The sequence below is a fragment of the Ranitomeya imitator genome, chromosome 2, assembly GCF_032444005.1.
Source record: "Ranitomeya imitator isolate aRanImi1 chromosome 2, aRanImi1.pri, whole genome shotgun sequence".
In the NCBI taxonomy this organism is placed as follows: domain Eukaryota; kingdom Metazoa; phylum Chordata; class Amphibia; order Anura; family Dendrobatidae; genus Ranitomeya; species Ranitomeya imitator.
In genome coordinates this window covers 772,002,404-772,023,170 of record NC_091283.1, presented here as the reverse complement: position 1 = coordinate 772,023,170, position 20,767 = coordinate 772,002,404, and the positions used below count along the sequence as shown (strand labels likewise).

General features: G+C 43.2%; 1 long non-coding RNA gene across 2 annotated transcripts in view; it reads right to left on the bottom strand.

The window, feature by feature from the left end:
* LOC138665732 (uncharacterized) overlaps positions 1–20,767 on the bottom strand; it is a 199,394-nt gene that overhangs the window by 1,988 nt on the left and 176,639 nt on the right. The gene's annotated exons all lie outside the window — the stretch shown is intronic.

Genomic DNA, 20,767 nt, shown 5'->3' with positions numbered 1-20,767 from the left:
TTCTCCCAGTGTTCCTTCTCTGTTTGGGCAGCTGGAGGGATTTCAGGACATCTAGGCTCAGTGTGGCTGGAATACGCTGACTCCCCGCCACCGTCCACTGCTCCCTAGGCCGTCTTGCTGCTACTTTAGCAGCCTCGTCCGCCCTTTTGTTGCCCTCTACCTCCACAGAGTCACCGTCCGTGTGTGCTTTTACTTTGCCAACCTGGATTGATAACGTCAATGCCTCAACTAATAGTTTCACCAGCTCTGCATTTTTAATGGGCTTACCGGCTTCTCCAGATAGGGCAATAATCATGGGATATTCCTCATGCACAATTCGAAACTGTGTAACTGTTAGCGACTTTACCTGCAGCAGCTCTACGCGCCTCAGTGAGTGCCTTCAACTCTGCCTCCTGCACCGACATGTGAGGAGCGAGTGGTTCAGCTCGGATTACCTCATGTGAGGATACTACTGCATATCCAATGTAGAGTCGCCCATTCTGGTGGTATCTGGAGCCATCTACAAAAATAAAAAACCTCAAAATATGCATTAGGAACAGGTTTTTTTCTTCCCACGAACATATGTAAAACCCACTGTCTCCTGACTCATCAGTTCCTATGCAGTCATGTTCGTGCGTCATGTCAACATCATGTCATGTTCTCTTTCCCACCTGCCAATGCTGTCACCAATTCCCCTTTTCTGAATCCACAGGCAGATGAGTGGCTGGATTCAGAACATTATGTCTTTTGAGGGTGACGTATTCAGGAATTAGTATTAGAGCACATTCAAGTCTGATCTGTCTCGCCATAGACAGGTGTTTTTGTTGAACTTGTACGAGTATGGCATTAATGTCATGTGAGGAACAAATTGTCAAAAAGAAAAAGTCAGTGTGATCTCACATGCCTTTCAGTAATACAGCAGCTCTTACAGCACGGACACACGTAGAAGACCCTCTAATCACGGGGTCTAATTGTGCTAAGTAATAAGCTATCGGTCTCTGTTTCCTTCCATGTTGTTGTGTCAGTACTGCGTTAGCATGTCCACCCTGCTCTGTGAAAAATAAGAAAAATGGCTGATCATAGTTTGGAATGTCTGACACAATGAGCAGATTGAGAGAGTGGAAGGAGTCAATTGCTTCTTGAGTGAGATTGTAGGGGTCTGATGGCAAACAGTCATAGAGTGGGTGCATCATTTGTGAAGCAGACCTTATCCAAGGCCTACAGTAGGTCACCAAACCTAGAAAAGTGCGTAGATGCTGGTGTGACCGGGGTAAAGGGAGATTTGTATTGCCTGTTTTCTGTCTTCAGTCAGGTGTCTTGTACCTTCAGCAATACAATGTCCTAAAAATGGCACCTTTTGTTTGCAATCACGTGAGACTCTGCAACCCTTTTCTGCCAAAAAACACAGCAAGGAAACTGTAGCTTCCTTGCAGGACATCTGGTCCGGGCAGCAGAGCAAGAGGTCATCCACGTACTGTAATAGTACAATCTGTGGATGAGGTGGTTGCCACTGCTCAAGAATCCCTGCCATCGCTGTTGAATAGATGGTTGGGGAGTTCTTTCCCCCTTTGTGGGAGGACCGTCCAACAGTATTGTTTACCTTCGTGAGTGAAAGAAAAAAAAGATACTGTCAGTCAGAGTGCAGTGGGACAGAGAAGAATGCATTTGCCAAATCAATAACTGTGAAACATTTTGATGTCGCTGGGATTTGTAACAGTAAGGTGTGTGGGTTAGGAACAATTATTATGATGGAATATAGGCTGAACTGGATGGACAAATGTCTTTTTTCGGCCTTACTAACTATGTTACTATGTTACTATGTTAATTAAGGTCATACTCTCTGTAACCTCATTAATAGCCCTTAAGTCATGAACTATTCTGTAAGCACTAGGGGAACCCTTGGGTCCTTTTTTTCTTACTGGGATACAAAAGGGTGTTGCAGGGGGAATATCTCTGCACTAGAACCCCTGCCTTAACATACTCTTTAATATCCCTGCTCAGGGCCATTGATTTGACTAGACTTAAGGGGTATTGCCTTAACCAAAGAGGAGTGATTCCTTCTCTTGATTTATCATGACAGGGGGAATGGGCAGCCGACCCATATCAGATTTTCCCCTTGCCCAAACAGTGTCTGGTACCTGACTCTTTTCCCTGTCCTCAGACATTCTGGTGTCAGGTGTTACTTTCACTACTCTTGCCATATACACCATTTTTGCAATATTATTAAGTGTTTATATAAGTCACACATTAATGTCCAAATATTTATACCCGTATTTGATTGGGTAGAGTACCCCTTAAAAAAATTAAATTTGATTCACAAAATGTTACCAAAAGAAAATTATATATATAATTACGAAAGATACTGAGTCATAAAACGGGGGAGCACAATGCCATAGGCCACAGCAAAGCACAAGCTTCTTCTAAGAAAGTAGCAGCCCTATATAAATCCATAACTAACAGTTCCAAATACAAAAAGAAGGGATTTGAAAAATGCCAAATATCAATACCAGTTGCTTGCGATAAGGTATAGGAAGTGGAAAAGACAAATAAACAGTGACTATGGTTTGAGCCAATATAATGAATGGCTAAAAAACTATATATCATATGAAGACAACCTAGAAATACACCACGGTAACTATACCATCTTGTGTAAGGAAACTACTAAACTGCTAAATTAATGGAATTAAGTGTAACTATAATAGGGCATGATTTACCTGTGGTATAATGTGCACGTGGAAGACCCTGTCGTCCCTCTGCCACAAGTGTTTATATGAAAGGGGACTTGTGACTGTTATACCCTCAGGAGAGTACTGTATAGTGGCCTAGACAGCACTCAACTCTGCTCCCAGCAAATTCATAGGGGTATTGTCACTAACAATAAGTTTGTAAGCACCTCTTGGCTGTCTCGAGACTCTAGTCTTTTCTTGTTTAGTCATAGGGGCTTCAGTCGCTTGTCCCTCTACCCTCACGTATTCCACAGTCTCGTCAGTAATCATGTCTGGCAGTATCAAGTCTTTGTGTACCACAGTTCCGGCTGCAACAGTGTCAGTTAAGAATTCTGTCTATTTCCCTCCCAGCATTGGTATGGTGGTCATCAAGGCAGGACCAGGTCCGGAGGGGACAAGAACAGGGCACACATTTGTCACTGGGTTGTCAGTTTCCAAGTCTGAAGGTGAAGAAGGTGGAAGATTGGTCTGAGTGTCCATTTTCTCCACAATTCCAGCACTTCACTGTTTCTAAGTCCTTAGGTCCCTTACTATGTCTCTACTGTTTTCCTTGTGCTCCAGCATACATGACACGTCGTCTTATTGTCCTAGTTTCTTCAACTCCTGAGCAACCTTCAGGAGGTCTTTGGATCTACATTTCTCCATTTAGGTCTGGCTGTCTGTACTGCGTCTCGTAAGCCGTCAATGAATGTATTTACCAATATTTTAACATTGAGTGGGTTTACTGGACTGTACTCCATGTCTGCCCATTTCAGCTGTAACCGTCCAGAGTACATCTCTACACTCTCTCCTTTTGCCACATCTGTAAAAGTCTTAATTTGCATCCTAGTACGTCACCTGCTTTTGTGCTCACCAACTCTCTAGGTCTGCTCAGGTGCACTTATACGTCCATCATATTGTCTTTGTCTGTTAAATGGGAAAGGTTTGTTCTCAGGGTCAGCCAATTATTTTAGCGAAGCTAGCTAGTCAGAGGGCTTCCAGGGATAATACTCCTGTATCTGTCTTACACTACCTGATGTGGTTGGTTCTCTGGTGGTGGGGGTGACTAGATGACCGGTTGGGGGTGACATGACATGCTGGTCTACAGCTCCTTCCCAAAAGGATTACTGTCAGCTTACTCCCAAAAGTTAATGTCCCCACTACCCACTAACCACAATCCTGTGTCAGCTTCTTATGTCACTACATGTGATCTTGTCTGGACAAGATTCAGTGTAATTCACTTAGGTTGGGTTGCAGCACAGATCATACAAGTATTTCTCCAGTCTGGGTTTGTCTGACTGCAATGTTTACAAGTCCATCTGTCTTGTCTTGGTCTCTGGTTATACAAAGGTATGACCGTAGCAGTAATGTGTCGGTCATAGTCGGACTTTTGAGCATCAAAATATTCATAATACACCTTACTTCCGTCCTGCTGCACTCTCTCAGATGCCATTTATTCACATGCTATTTTCCTCCTTTGTCTGTGCCTTTTTGAACATCCAAACATCCATCCACTCACTGGCATTTTTGCCTGTTTCAATATTGGTCTCACATCTTTCACTGCTTCCTTTTTCCAATCTGTACAGCGGTTTTTGGATCCCATTGGGGGCCCTGACTGCACACAGAATAAGTTGCCCATGGCTTCAACTTATCCGCTCAGACAACTCAGCTCTAAAAATGCCCTTTTTAGTGTGCCTTGCCTTAAACCAGGGTTGCAACACGTGACAAGTCAGAGCGAGTGTCAAGGTTTAGCGGGCAGGTTACACCACCTACCACCCGGTAGACCTAAAGGATTCTAGCGGGCAGGTTAAACCACCTACCACCCGGTAGATCAGCTGGCTAGCACAGCTCCATGGAACGGCAAGGTTACACCACCTATTTGCCGTAGGCTGACTGTAGCAGGTTACACCACCTACTACATCAGCCGTGCAGTTGGCTACCTCCTCAGTTGATCCTCAATTTGCTATATATCAATCACTCAACTTGAAGCAGGTGAATCTTTTACCAATCTTTCAATCACTTACAAGTTTCCTCTAAAATAGGCACAATTCTTTCACTTTCAAATTCCAACTTGAACTTACGATATTTCTTTCTACTTCAATACATACAGTACTATTGCTTTAAACACAAATCTCTCAGCGCATACTGAACCAAGGACAGAATATGCACAGCTCCATATTCTTCAGCGCAGCTGCATGGCCCCCCTTCCTCTGGCCCGCAGCACAGAGGAGAAATCAAAAACAATTTGCGCAGGGGTTCGCCCCTCCCATCAGGTATAAACATAGATAAGAGCTTGTCTCACACACAGAAACAGAATGCAGCAGTTTTCAGACTTAATCTCTACAAAACATTCATCCTCTCGGAATTAAAAACAGTTTCTCTATACAGGCAGATCACTGCACAACTTGAATAAGCTGATTCTGACCACGTCCGGCCAAAACACATATAGAAACCTATCCAATGTCAAACCATATATATAACACGGGTTTCACTGAATCTCAGATGTAAATTAAATGTACATTAAAAATATCCACAACTCATTCATCCTAGACAATCAACAACAGTTAGATAAGTAATGATAAGTAATGATCACTCATACATACATGCTCATTCAGGGATTGTTGTTTCTTTTCCTTTCACTTTTCAGTTGATTTTTACAAGAAGAAAATCCCTTATCTCAATCACTCCACCTAATTCAGCTCAAACTGCGTTGAATAATGTCTTCTGTCACATACAGAGGACCACACCTAATGGAACCCCTCATCAATCAGGGATTTATCTATTTATCCCTTATACTCATTTACTCACCTGTCATCTCATTCAGAGTTCTCATAGACATACATACATACAAGGTTCACACAGCCTGCCTATTTTGCACTTTGGAAATAACACAACTCTATATAACAAAAACTGCAGCAGTGTCCACTGACACTCTGAAAGCACTTTAAGGCCAAACAACAAAAACCACGGCCCTAATACAAAATACAGCTTCATATAATGTACTGCCAATCCAAAATGACCAAAATAACAACACTGCACAGAGTCTATCGCAGCTCTGTACTTCACACACACACTAAACAAATACACAACCAATTAGGATACTGACAAATAATACAGATAACAATTATCATCTTATAACTCTATTATTCACCTCTCATACGGACATAAACAGAAAACATACACAAAACTCACTGGTGATGTGGATTCTTTGAACCATGCTCGCAGCCTTTTACCCAGAGGTATGGAGAGATCCAGATGAGAGATTGTAAGTGCAAAACAGGTTGTAAGAATAATATTTCTCACCTTGCTGCAGCTGGTGTTTTGCATGTCCAATTTCTCAGAAAGCTCCCCCATACGGATTCCGAATAGACTGGATACACGGCCCCACGTTGGGCTCCAAAACTGTCGTAGCTGTTTTCGTTCTGACCAATGTCAGCTGACAGATCACCAGTGAGACCAAATTGTGGAGTTACACCCGTCATTTTACAAGCGCGCTTGGAGACAAAAAGACACCTCACACATATCCTGTGAGCAAGTCACTTTTATCTGAAGTAATAGAGCAAGAGGCAATATTTTATACCATTTACAACAAATGTAACTCTTAATGCAATTCATGTAGCCCACACCATCACCCAGGGTCATACTGACCTTTATTCTCTAACGTACCCAGAGCATGTTGTGACTGACTATTGAGAACATACATTGATAAGAAGTATGGTCTCCTTGAAAGGAGGCCATCAGACTACTGCATCAACAGATTCTAGTAATTCTAACAATTAAAGGCAAAAGGCACTTAAAGGCAAACTATTAACCCTTCTATATCACTGACTAGTCTCCAAGTGTCTCAATTCCCAGCAACTAATAATAGCTATGTTTTTCTCTGAAGCGCTGCGGTGTTTTAGGGTTAAACACATATGGCTAAGATCATGCAGCCAGTGTCTGATAACTACTGCACGTGGATTGGGCAGCATGTATCAGCTGTCAAGTTCCCTCTAAAGTCTTTCAGTAGTTGCATATAGTCAGATAAATTTTAGTTCATCTTTCAAACACATGAGTTTAATTACATATAAAATGAACTGTCCATACTTATAAAATATTGTTCCTCTAAGCTCTTCAAAAAGCTGTTCAAATAAATGCTTAAATTAAACTTCAAAGCAGCCTCTTTTTACCACCTTGCAGAAATACAGTTAAGCAAAGCTTTCCATTCTTCAGATAAATTTCTGTTCTCCTGCCAAGATTAAAGTTTTTCACAGTTCTTGTCTTTATATTATCGGCTTCCATAAACTGATGCAGCTTTCTTATTTTTGCAGCGAATCTTGGTAATCACAGGGGATTATAAATAACAAGAAAATCCGTTATGTAAGGAAAGGTGCTGTACATAACAAGAGTAGGCATTATATGGTAAGGGGAGGCAATATACATAACTAGATGGAGGCCCAATGCGATAGGCGATAATGTCAAGATGGGGGCAGGCTTTGCAGCATTGAGAATCTCTCCCCCCCATGTGCTCACCCACCTATCCACTCTCTCTTTCCCCATGTGCTGACTTCTCCCGTCTGTGCTCTCTTCTTTGACCTGTCTACCACATGTGCTATCCCCCTTGTCTGCTGTCTCTCTCTTTCCTGTGCTGTGTCCTCCCCACATATGCGCTCCCATTTGAGCTGTCTCCCCCTTGTGCTCTGTCTCTCTCACCCCTGTGCGCTTTGATTACAGAGGATACATTTTGTGAGGTAAAATATTGTTTAAAAACAGTCAGTGAAATATTTTACCTGACAAAAGAAATCCTCTGTGATCCCCTGCTATAATGTCAGTATTGTCTTTTGCTTCCTTCCCTGCCCAGGAGATGTGGTATGCTCTGTACACGGTCAGACACAGACAATTTTTAAAATTAACTTTTGTTCATGGGAAAGCCTCTTTAATGTGACCAGCTTCCTCTGCCTGTAGACACATCGCGCATCTGCCGCTGGGATCAGCCGAATGATTCACTGCGCCTCAGTGGAATTTGCGCCGACGCAGTAAATCAGACCGCCACCATCTTTGTGCAGACAGATAACGTCGGCCACACTAAAACTGCGCATGCGCTCCTCCTGTACAAAGATTGCGGCGGTCAGCGAATCATTCGGCTGATCACTGCGGCGGCGTGTTCGCAACAGTGTTCCGCTGGTGGTACCGCGCAAGAGGCTGTGTATGGCTTATGCAGTGTGTGTGTGTGGTGCGTATGGCCTATACAGTGTGTGTGTTTGGTGCATATGGCACATACAGTGTGTCTTTGTGTGTGTGTGGTGCGTACGGCATATACAGTATGTGTGTGTGTGGTGCGATGGTGTTCCGCTGGTGGTACCGCGCAAGAGGCTGGTACCACCAGCAGTTTCCATATTGAGACACCCATCACTTGGGTGTCCCAATATGGAGGTCGGTGAATTTCCGCCGCTTGGAATTCTGGGATCTGGATACATCTGGATGGAATAGGATGTGAAGACATTACAAGGTAACTAATATTAAGATGAGAGGAGGCAGTGTAATTATCTTAATATATACTTACCTTGTAATGTCTTCACATCCTGTTCCATCCAGATGTGTCCGGATCCCAGAATTCCGAGTGGCGGAAGTTCACCGACCTCTATATTGGGACACTCAAGTGATGGGTGTCCAAATATGGAAACTTCTGTCAGTACCAGCCTCTTGCGCGGTACCACCAGCAAAACACCATTGCACCACACACACACACACACACACACACACACACACACACACACTGTATACACCGTACGCACCTCACACACACACAAACACACAAATGAATCCTCTGTGATCCCCTGCTATAATGTCAGTATTGTCTTTTGCTTCCTTCCCTGCCCAGGAGATGTGGTATGCTCTGTACACGGTCAGACACAGACAATTTTTAAAATTAACTTTTGTTCATGGGAAAGCCTCTTTAATGTGACCAGCTTCCTCTGCCTGTAGACACATCGCGCATCTGCCGCTGGGATCAGCCGAATGATTCACTGCGCCTGAGTGGAATTCGCGCCGGCGCAGTAAATCAGACCGCCACCATCTTTGTGCAGACAGATAACGTCGGCCACACTAAAACTGCGCATGCGCTCCTCCTGTACAAAGATTGCGGCGGTCAGTGAATCATTTGGCTGATCACTGCGGCGGCGTGTTCGCAACAGTGTTCCGCTGGTGGTACCGCGCAAGAGGCTGTGTATGGCTTATGCAGTGTGTGTGTGTGGTGCGTATGGCCTATACAGTGTGTGTGTGTTTGGTGCATATGGCACATACAGTGTGTCTTTGTGTGTGTGTGGTGCGTACGGCATATACAGTATGTGTGTGTGTGGTGCGATGGTGTTCCGCTGGTGGTACCGCGCAAGAGGCTACTTCAGGAACAATGTCCATTGGCAACAGCAAGAAGACTGTCACATGATGCAGGAGCACACCATCTACAGCAACAAGCTGAAACACAAAGCCAGAGAGAAGTGCGACTACAACAGCTACGACAAATCAACATCGTGACATTACCGCCCTCCCGATGCGATAGCATCAGGCCTCCATCTAGTAAATATATGTATATATATCTATGTACATAATTGTCTAAGGGTCACTTCCGTCTGTCTGTCTGTCTGTCCTTCTGTCATGGTTATTCGTTCGCTGATTGGTCTCGGCAGCTGCCTGTCATGGCTGCCGCGACCAATCAGCGATGGTCACGGTCCGATTAGTCCCTCCCCTACTCCCCTGCACTCACTGCCCGGCGCCCGCTCCGTAATCCCCTCCGCTCACACAGGGTTAATGGCAGCGGTAACGGCCCGCGGTGTAACGCACTCCGTTACCGCTGCTATTAACCCTGTGTGTCCCCAACTATTTACTATTGATGCTGCCTAGGCAGCATCAATAGTAAAAATATGTCATGTTAAAAATAATAAAAAAAAAAAACCTACTATACTCACCCTCCGCCGCCTTTCTTGCTCCTCGCCACGCTCCCGGGACTGCTCCATTGCAAGCGGCAGCTTCCGGTCCCATCCCAGGGCTGCTGTGCGACAAGGACCTGCCGTGACGTCACGGTCATGTGACCGCGACGTCATCATAGGTCCTGCTCACACCAGCCCTGGGACCGCAAGCTGCCGCTTGCAATGGAGCGATCCAGGGAGCGTGGCGAGGAGCGGAAAAGGCGGCAGATGGTAAGTATAGCAGGACTTCAACGGGCTATAGGTGAGTATATGTTTATTTTTTTTTAAAGTCTCTATACTACGTGGCTCTGTGCTGGACAATATACTACGTGGCTCTGCTATATACTACGTGGCTCTGCTATATACGTGACTGGGCAATATACTCCGTCGCTGGGCAATATACTACGTGGCTGGGCAATATACTACGTGACTGGGCAATATACTACGTGACTGGCCAATATACTACGTGGGCTGTGCAATATACTATGTTGCTGGGCAATATACTACGTCGCTGGGCAATATACTACGTGACTGGGCAATATGCTACGTGGCTGGGCAAAATACTACGTGGCTGGGCAATATACTACGTGGCTGGGCAATATACTACGTGACTGGGCAATATACTATGTGACTGGGCAATATACTACGTGACTAGCCAATATACTACGTGGGCTGTGCAATATACTACGTCGCTGGGCAATATACTACGTCGCTGGGCAATATACTACGTGACTGGGCAATATACTACGTGGACATGCATATTCTAGAATACCCGATGCGTTAGAATCGGGCCACCATCTAGTCTATGTATATAGATATATATACAGTACAGTCCAAAAGTTTGGACACACCATCTCATTTAAAGATTTTTCTGTATTTTCATGACTATGAAAATTGTACATTCACACTGAAGGCATCAAAACTATGAATTAACACATGTGGAATTATATACTTAACAAAAAAGTGTGAAACAACTGAAATTATATAATTTATTCTAGGTTCTTCAAAGTAGCCACCTTTTGCTTTGATGACTGCTTTGCACACTCTTGGCATTCTCTTGATGAGCTTCAAGAGGTAGTCACCGGAAATGGTTTTCACTTCACAGGTGTGCCCTGTCAGGTTTAATAAGTGGGATTTCTTGCCTTATAAATGGGGTTGGGACCATCAGTTGTGTTGTGCAGAAGTCTGGTGGATACACAGCTGATAGTCCTACTGAATGGACTGTTAGAATTTGTATTATGGCAAGAAAAAAGCAGCTAAGTAAAGAAAAACGAGTGGCCATCATTAATTTAAGAAATGAAGGTCAGTCAGTCTGAAAAATTGGGAAGACTTTGAAAGTGTCCCCAAGTGCAGTTGCAAAAACCATCAAGCGCTACAAAATAACTGGCTCACATGAAGACCGCCCCAGGAAAAGAAGACCAAGAGTCACCTCTGCTTCTGAGGATAAGTTTATCCGAGTCACCAACCTCATAAATCGCAGGTTAACAGCAGCTCAGATTAGAGACCAGGTCAATGCCACACAGAGTTCTAGCAGCAGACACATCTCTACAACAACTCTTAAGAGGAGACTTTGTGCTGCAGGCCTTCATAGTAAAATAGCTGCAAGGAAACCACTGCTAAGGACAGGCAACAAGCAGAAGAGACTTGTTTGGGCTAAAGAACACAAGGAATGGACATTAGACCACTGGAAATCTGTGCTTTGGTCTGATGAGTCCAAATTTGAGATCTTTTGTTCCAACCACCGTGTCTTTGTGCAACACAGAAAAGGTGAACGGATGGACTCTACATGCCTGATTCCCACCGAGAAGTATGGAGGAGGAGGTGTGATGGTGTGGGGTGCATTGCTGGTGACACTTTTGGGGATTTATTCAAAATTGAAGGCATACTGAACCAGCATGGCTACCACAGCATCTTGCAGCGGCATGCTATTCTCGATCCGGTTTGCGTTTAGTTGGACCATCATTTATTTTTCAACAGGACAATGACCCCAAACACACCTCCAGGCTGTGTAGGGGCTATTTGACCAAGAAGGAGAGTGATGGGGTGCTACGCCAGATGACCTGGCCTACACAGTCACCAGACCTGAACCCAATGGAGATGGTTTGGGGTGAGCTGGACCGCAGAGTGAAGGCAAAAGGGCCAACAAGTGCTAAGCATCTCTGGGAACTCCTTCAAGACTGTTGGAAGACCATTTCTGGTGACTACCTCTTGAAGCTCATCAAGAGAAAGCCAAGAGTGTGCAAAGCAGTAATCTAAGCAAAAGGTGGCTACTTTGAAGAACCTAGAATATAAGACATATTTTCAGTTGTTTCACACTTTTTTGTTAAGTATATAATTCCACATGTGTTAATTCATAGTTTTGATGCCTTCAGTGTGAATGTACAATTTTCATAGTCATATTCTCTGAAAAAAGGCCAAGAAAAATTCTGCTGGGGTATGTAAACTTCTGAGCACAACTGTTTATGAGGAATTGAATCCAGATAACTTTTTCAATGCTTTTTGAGGGTTTGATACCACCGCAATGAACCCCAGAATACAAAATAGTATATCAATGAGTAATTGAATCCAGATACAATTTTCAATGCTTTTTGAAGGGTAATGTATCATCAAAATTTACCCCAGAGCACGTAATACTATATGAATGATAAATAAAAATCTGGTCACATACAGCACATATATATTTATCAACAGACTGTTAACCCCTTAAGCCCCGAGGGTGGTTTGCACGTTAATGACCGGGCCAATTTTTACAATTCTGACCACTGTCCCTTTATGAGGTTATAACTCTGGAACGCTTCAACGGATCTTGGCGATTCTGACATTGTTTTCTCGTGACATATTGTACTTCATTTTAGTAGTAACATTTATTCGATATAACTTGCGTTTATTTGTGAAAAAAACGGAAATTTGGCGAAAATTTTGAAAATTTCGCAATTTTCCAACTTTAAATTTTTATGCCCTTAAATCACAGAGATATGTCACGCAAAATACTTAATAAGTAACATTTCCCACATGTCTCCTTTACATCAGCACAATTTTGGAACCAACATTTTTTTTTGTTAGGGAGTTATAAGGGTTCAAAGTTGACCAGCAATTTCTCATTTTTACAACACCATTTTTTTTTAGGGACCACATCTCATTTGATGTCATTTTGAGGGGTCTATATGATAGAAAATACCCAAGTGTGACACCATTCTAAAAACTGCACCCCTCAAGGTGCTCAAAACCACATTCAAGAAGTTTATTAACCCTTCAGGGGTTTCACAGGAATTTTTGGAATGTTTAAATAAAAATGAATATTTAACTTTTTTTCACACAAAATTTATTTCAGCTCCAATTTGTTTTATTTTACCAAGGGTAACAGGATAAAATGGATGCCAAACATTGTTGTACAATCTGTACTGAGTACGCTGATACCCCATATGTGGGGGTAAACCACTGTTTGGGCGCATGGCAGAGCTCGGAAGGGAAGGAGCGCCATTTGACTTTTAAATGCAAAATTGACAGGAATTGAGATGGGACACCATGTTGCGTTTGGAGAGCCACTGATGTGCCTAAACATTGAAACCCCCCACAAGTGACACCATTTTGGAAAGTAGACACCCTAAGGAACTTATCTAGATGTGTGGTGACCACTTTGACCCACCAATTGCTTCACAGAAGTTTATAATGCAGAGCCGTAAAAATAAAAAATCATATTTTTTCACAAAAATGATCTTTTCGCCCCCAATTTTTTATTTTCCCAAGAGTAAGAGAAGAAATTGAACCTCAAAAATTGTTGGCCAATTTGTCCTGAGTACGCTGATACCCCGTATATGGGTGTAAACCATTGTTTGGGCGTATGGCAGAGCTCGGAAGGGAAGGAGCGCCATTTTACTTTTCAATGCAAAATTGACTGGAATTGAGATGGGATGCCATGTTGCGTTTGGAGAGCCCCTGATGTGCCTAAACATTGAAATCCCCACAAGTGACACCATTTTGGAAAGTAGACCCCTTAAGGAACTTATCTAGAGGTGTGGTGAGCACTTTGACCCAACAAGTGCTTCACAGAAGTTTATAATGCAGAGCCGTAAAAATAAAAAATCATATTTTTTCACAAAAATAATTTTTCGCCACCAATTTTTTATTTTCCCAAGGGTAAGAGAAGAAATTAGACCACAAAAGTTGTTGTGCAATTTGTCCTGAGTGCGACGATACCCCATATGTGGGGGTAAACCACTGTTTGGGCGCATGGCAGAGCTCGGAAGGAAAGGAGCGCCATTTGACTTTTCAATGCAAAATTGACTGGAATTGAGATGGGACGCCATGTTGCGTTTGGAGAGCCCCTGATGTGCCTAAACATTGGAACCCCTCACAAGTGACACCATTTTGAAAAGTAGACCCCTTAAGGAACTTATCTAGATGTGTGGTGAGCACTTTGACCCAACAAGTGCTTCACAGAAGTTTATAATGCAGAGCCGTAAAAATAAAAAATCTTATTTTTTCACAAAAATGATCTTTTCGCCCCCAATTTTTTATTTTCCCAAGGGTAAGAGAAGAAATTAGACCACAAAAGTTGTTGTGCAATTTGTCCTGAGTGCGACGATACCCCATATGTGGGGGTAAACCACTTTTTGGGTGCATAGCAGAGCTCGGAAGGGAAGGAGCGCCATTTGACTTTTCAATGCAAAATTGACTGGAATTAAGATGGGACGCCATGTTGGTTTGGAGAGCCCCTGATGTGCCTAAACATTAAAAACCCCCACAAGTGACACCATTTTGGAAACTAGACCCTCTAAGGAACTTATCTAGATGTGTTTTGAGAGCTTTGAACCCCCAAGTGTTTCACTACAGTTTATAACGCAGAGCCGTTAAAATAAATTTATTTTTTTTTCGCAAAAATTTTTTAGCCCCCAGTTTTGTATTTTCACAAGGGTAACATAATAAATTGGACCCCAAAAGTTGTTGTCCAATTTGTCCTGAGTACGCTGATACCCCATATGTGGGGGGGAACCACTGTTTGGGCGCATGGCAGAGCTCGGAAGGGAAGGAGCGCCATTTGGAATGCAGACTTAGATGGATTGGTCTGCAGGAGTCACGTTGCATTTGCAGAGCCCCTGATGTACCCAAACAGTACAAACCCCCCACAAGTGACCCCATATTAGAAACTAGACCTCCCATGGAACTTATCTAGATGTGTTGTGAGAACTTTGAACCCCTAAGTGTTTCACTACAGTTTATAACGCAGACCCGTGAAAATAAAAATTCTTTTTTTTTTTCACAAAAATGATTTTTTAGCCCCCAGCTTTGTATTTTTACAAGGGTAACAGAATAAATTGGACCCCAAAAGTTGTTGTTCAATTTGTCCTGAGTACGCTGATACCCCATATGTGGGGGGGAACCACTGTTTGGGCTCATGGCAGAGCTCGGAAGGGAAGGAGCGCCATTTGGAATGCAGACTTAGATGGATTGGTCTGCAGGCGTCATGTTGCATTTGCAGAGCCCCTGATGTACCCAAACAGTAGAAACCACCCACAAGTGACCCCATATTGGAAACTAGACCTCCCATGGAACTTATCTAGATGTGTTGTGAAAACTTTGAACCCCCAAGTGTTTCACTACAGTTTACAACGCAGAGCCGTGAAAATAAAAATCCTTTTTTTTCCCACAAAAATGATTTTTAGCCCCCCAAATTTTTATTTTCCCAAGGATAACAAGAGAACTTGGACCCAAAAAGTTGTTGTCCAATTTGTCTCGAGTACGCTGATACCCCATATGTTGGGGTAAACCCCTGTTTGGGCGCACGGGAGAGCTCGGAAGTGAAGGAGCACTGTTTTACTTTTTCAATGCAGAATTGGCTGGAATTGAGATCGGACGCCATGTCGCGTTTGGAGAGCCCCTGATGTGTCTAAACAGTGGAAACCCCCCAATTATAAATGAAACCCTAATCCAAACGCACCACTAACCCTAATCCCAACTGTAACCCTAACCACACACCTAACCCAGACACACCCCTAATTCTAATCCCAACCCTAATCCCAACCGTAAATGTAATCCAAACCCTAACCCTAGCCCCAACCCTAGCCCTAACCCTAACCCTAACCGGAAAATGGAAATAAATACATTTTTTTTAATTTTATTATTTTTCCCTAAGGCTAGGTTCACATTGCGTTAGGGAAATCCGTTTAGCACTAGCGGATTGCGCTAACACAATGTCTTTTTAGGTGTCGTGTTTAGTGGTCGCGTTAACGTCCCCGCTCTGGAAGATCGGGGATCGGACCTCGGGCGCGCCGCGGACGCTGCAAGCAGCGTCTGAGGCGCGCCACAAAAGAATGGCACCTTGCTAGCGCGAGCCGAAAATGGCACGCTCTAGCGATGCGCTACACCTGAAAATCACATTGCTGTCAATGGTTGTGCTAACGGACCCGTTGCACGGCGTTAATTGTGACATTTTCGCCGTGCAACGCTGTCCGTTAGCGTTAACCCATTAACGCAATGTGAACCTAGCCTAACTAAGGGGGTGATGAAGGGGGGTTTGATTTACTTTTATAGCGAGTTTTTTAGCGGATTTTTATGATTGGCAGCCGTCACACACTAAAAGACGCTTTTTATAGCAAAAAAGTTTTTGCGTCTCCACATTTTGAGACCTATAATTTTTCCATATTTTGGTCCACAGAGTCATGTGAGGTCTTGTTTTTTGCGGGACGAGTTGACGTTTTTATCGGTTACATTTTCGGACACGTGACAGTTTTTGATCGCTTTTTATTCCGATTTTTTTGTGAGGCAGAATGACCAAAAACCAGCTATTCATGAATTTCTTTTGGGGGAGGCGTTTATACCGTTCCGCGTTTGGTAAAATTGATGAAGCAGTTTTATTCTTCGGGTCAGTACGATTACAGCGACACCTCATTTATATCATTTTTTTTATGTTTTGGCGCTTTTATACGATAAAAGCTATTTTATAGAAAAAATAATTATTTTGGCATCGCTTTATTCAGAGGACTATAACTTTTTTATTTTTTTGGTTATGATGCTATATGGTGGCTCGTTTTTTGCGGGACAAGATGACGTTTTCAGAGGTAACATGGTTATTTATATCCGTCTTTTTGATCGCGTGTTATTCCACTCTTTGTTCAGCGTTATGATAATAAAGCGTTGTTTTTTGGCTCGTTTTTTTTTTTTTTTTCTTACGGTGTTCACTGAAGGGGTTAACTAGTGGGCCAGTTTTATAGGTCGGGTCGTTACGGACGCGGCGATACTAAATATGTGTACTTTTATTGTTTTTTTGTTTTTTTTTATGTAAAGAAATGTATTTATGGGAATAATATTTTTTTTTCTGCTTTATTTAGGAATTTTTTTTTTTTTTTTTTTTTTACAAGTGTGGAAATTTTTTTTTTTACTTTTTCACTTTGTCCCAGGGGGGGACATCACAGATCACCGATCTGACAGTGTGCACAGCACTCTATCAGATCGGTGATCTGACATACAGCCGGGCAGGATTAGAGCTGCAGCTGCAGCCTGATCCTGACCCGGAAGTGCTCCCTGCAGGACCCGGATGCAGCCCGGCGGCCATTTTGGATCCGGGGACTGCAGGGAGAAGACGCTCGGTACACGGTGAGCACATCACCGTGTACCGATCGTCTCAGGGAAGCCCGCAGGGAGCCCCCTCCCTGCGCGATGCTTCCCTGCACCGCCGGCACACCGCGATCATCTTTGATCGCGGTGTGCCGGGGGTTAATGTGCCGGGAGCGGTCCGTGACCGCTCCTGGCACATAGTGCCGGATGTCAGCTGCGATAGGCAGCTGACACCCGGCCGCGATCGGCCGCGCTCCCCCCGTGAGCGCGGCCGATCGCATATGACGTACTATCCCGTCCATGGGAATTAAGTCCCAGGTCACCTGGACGGGATAGTACGTCATATGGGATTAAGGGGTTAAGCACTCAGCCCAGCTCTGAGCCTTTATTCTACCACCCTGCTCCTGCAACTGTCCCTAGGCTAAATGCACAATTTATCTGATACAAACAGCAAAATACAACATTAGCCCTTAGAAGGGCTGTTAGTATGATGATTCAGCATCAGCACCAGTATCTCTCCCTCCAATATGAACTGTACCTAAGCTGTGCAATGGCTTCAGTGAGCCAAGTGTGGCAGTGCCTGTCCTTTTATACCCCTGATGATGTAATACGGCCAGACAATCATTATAGTCACCAGCTTCATGGTGGCATTATTGTGATTGTCTGGCCATATTACATCATCAGTTGTAAATCGAACACCCCCCAATGCTTGCCGAGGAACGAGCACATCCGAGCACCCAGATACTTCAGCGATATCTGAGTGTCACCAAGCACATTCTCTCATCCCTACTCACTACCCATGCACATAATTATCCTACTATTTAACTTTCCTGTATAAAGGACCAGATTTTAACATTATACAAGTTTGGGAAGTTTGCCCCCCGACGAAGCCGACGCGAAACGCGCGTTGGGGCTACGATGTGGATCCTCCTTGATGCCAGCACATGGGTAAGAACCTGGGGTGTGAGTGATTGTTTATCTAATGACTTTTGGAGCCTGTGTACAGGGCTAAGTGATTTTCTCATATGGTTTAATTATACCCCCGGTCTCATGCCTGTCCATTTTTGCACTATGCACCTTACGTTTGTATACGGCATCAGCTGTGATCCACACCGTGTTTTGGTCTGTGCTACCTGGTTTCTCTCTGTCTGAAATAGTTCTTATTTTTGTATGAACTAATTTGTATATATTTAATTGTTGTGAATTGTGACTTAATAAAACTTAATAAAATTGTAACGTGTTTAAATATGGACATGTACTCCATTGTTTTTTTTCTATGGATCAAGTTTGGGAACAGGAAGTAAATATTTCTTTATTTCCACAAGATGATCAAACATTTACGAATAAGTACTGTACAACTTGCAATGACAAGAAGAAATATTACAAGAGTCTCATTAGGTGGTATAGATTGCAGACATGACTATATGAAATCTTATTATTGGCAGTGGAGACTTGTCGGTGCTGTGGAACAAGGAGATACACCATGCTACACACGGTAGGAGGATTATTTAGAAAAAAACTTTCTGCAAAAGCTTGTTCTTTGCATGCCACCAAACAATAGGAACAGGGTAAGTAGCTGTCCAGAGATTCCATAGAATAGAAACTGATCAGCAGCTTTTGGCAGCAGCTGATTCATATGGAATAAAGCTGTGCCATCCATCCATTTATTCAATGTTTACATCTGGCCGATAGCAGAGCTAATAGCAACTGATTGATCAGAGTGCTGAATATCACTGATCTGATATTTATGACCAATCCCATGGGTAGGTCATCAATACTATACTTAGAGAACAGATTTAATTTTTGAAAGTCTGATATTACAGTGATGTGAATTCTTAGATTTTAGCTTTGAAATTTATTATACCATTACAAAATCTAACTCATGCAACGTGTATGGTTTTACATAAAAATACAATTCATTTGGTTAAAAGTCAAAGGTAAATGCCATTTTATTTAAAAAGTCAGAAATGGCCTTTGAATAAAAAATGTTTATTTATACTGGCATTATTTTGGCGCAATCATGATCTTTTTTTAATTACATTTGCTTATCCAACAAAACACGTTACGTTTTAACATTACCAAGTAATATTGTGCTCGATGATCCATTAAGTAAATTACACTATTTAAATATATATAAAGGTGGACAAACAAGAAAATATAAAACATATTTAAATTAGACTTTTAGATTAAATATATTTCTTATGGTGACAGTTATTCTTCTTTATTCAACTATCTATATGGGAAAATGACAGTGATGAAAAAAAAGAATTTCAGTATAAAGAATATTAAACTGATCTGTGCAACCCTGCCCCACCAATGATTAGCAGACTTAACCTTGCTATGTTTACATCACACAATGGTCGGGGTCACACTTGCGAGCACAATGCGAGAAACTCGCACAAGTCTCTCGCATCAATACCCGGCAGTGCCGCCGGCACTCGGGACCGGAGCATGCGGCTGCATGTATTTCTATACAGCTGAGGGCTCTGTTCCCGAGAGCCGGCGGCAGTGCCGGGTATTGATGCGAGAGACTCGTGCGAGTTTCTCGCATTGTGCTCGCAAGTGTGACCCCGGCCAAACAGGGATTCTATCAAAGTGACACATTGCTAGAATCAGCCTCTCTTACCTTATATCCTTATAGTATGCTGCTCTCAGATTATAGAGCAGAAAACTGCTGACAGATTCCCTTTTAAGCAGCTCAAGACAGGATGAGTTTAACTATGTTAAAAGTGGTGGTACTGAAGAAATCTAGATGTGGGGAACAGAGTGCACAATAGGGTAATATCTGTAATGCTAAAGCCAGTGCCCCTGCATGGTTCCTCTTCCCTCTCCATGCAGGGACGCCAACATACTCACTGCCGTGGCTACGCGGTCACTTCCCCATCTCTTGGCACATCTCCCATCCTGCTGTCTGTGCACGACATTCCCCTGCTCTTAAAGGGGCAACACGCGTAGTTTGAAAATGGGAGGAATCTTGTACAAAAGGCATCCTTCCCAATAGGGAGGTGCCTGATCAACTTTCTCCCATTAGTGATAGTTTGTGCAACTGGTGAGTTGCCAGGTCTAAGTACCTAAACCCCTGTTCCTTGTGTGGCCAGGGCCTAAACCTGAAACTACATCCGGTGATACCTGAACCAGCGGTATGTGAATCCTGAAGCAGCATCCAGGACTCCACTGGAGTGGTACTTGGCAGCTACCTGCAGCTCAAGTCTGACTCCACCATTAGAATCTCCAGTGCACACCAGGTAGCCACTTAGTAAGGCCTGTGTAGGTGACAATACCCTATGGAGAGAGAGTGGGTAAATTCTGGTTATGCTCACCTGGTGGTGTTGTGACAGGTACAACTCTTATGTAGGCATGAACAGCTGCGGCTACCCTGAGGCTGGTGAATAAATCCTCCTGAAAATATTGGATCCAGTTGGATCAAACACATTATGTGGGCTGCGCTGCTGGAGTAAACCGATTCTTCAACAATGATGATAATTAAGGTGTTTTTCCGCTCAAAACGCGTTTTATCATCGTACCGACATCTTAATAAAGTGACAACAAATGTACAATACAGGACAACAGATGGCTTTTTAAAGG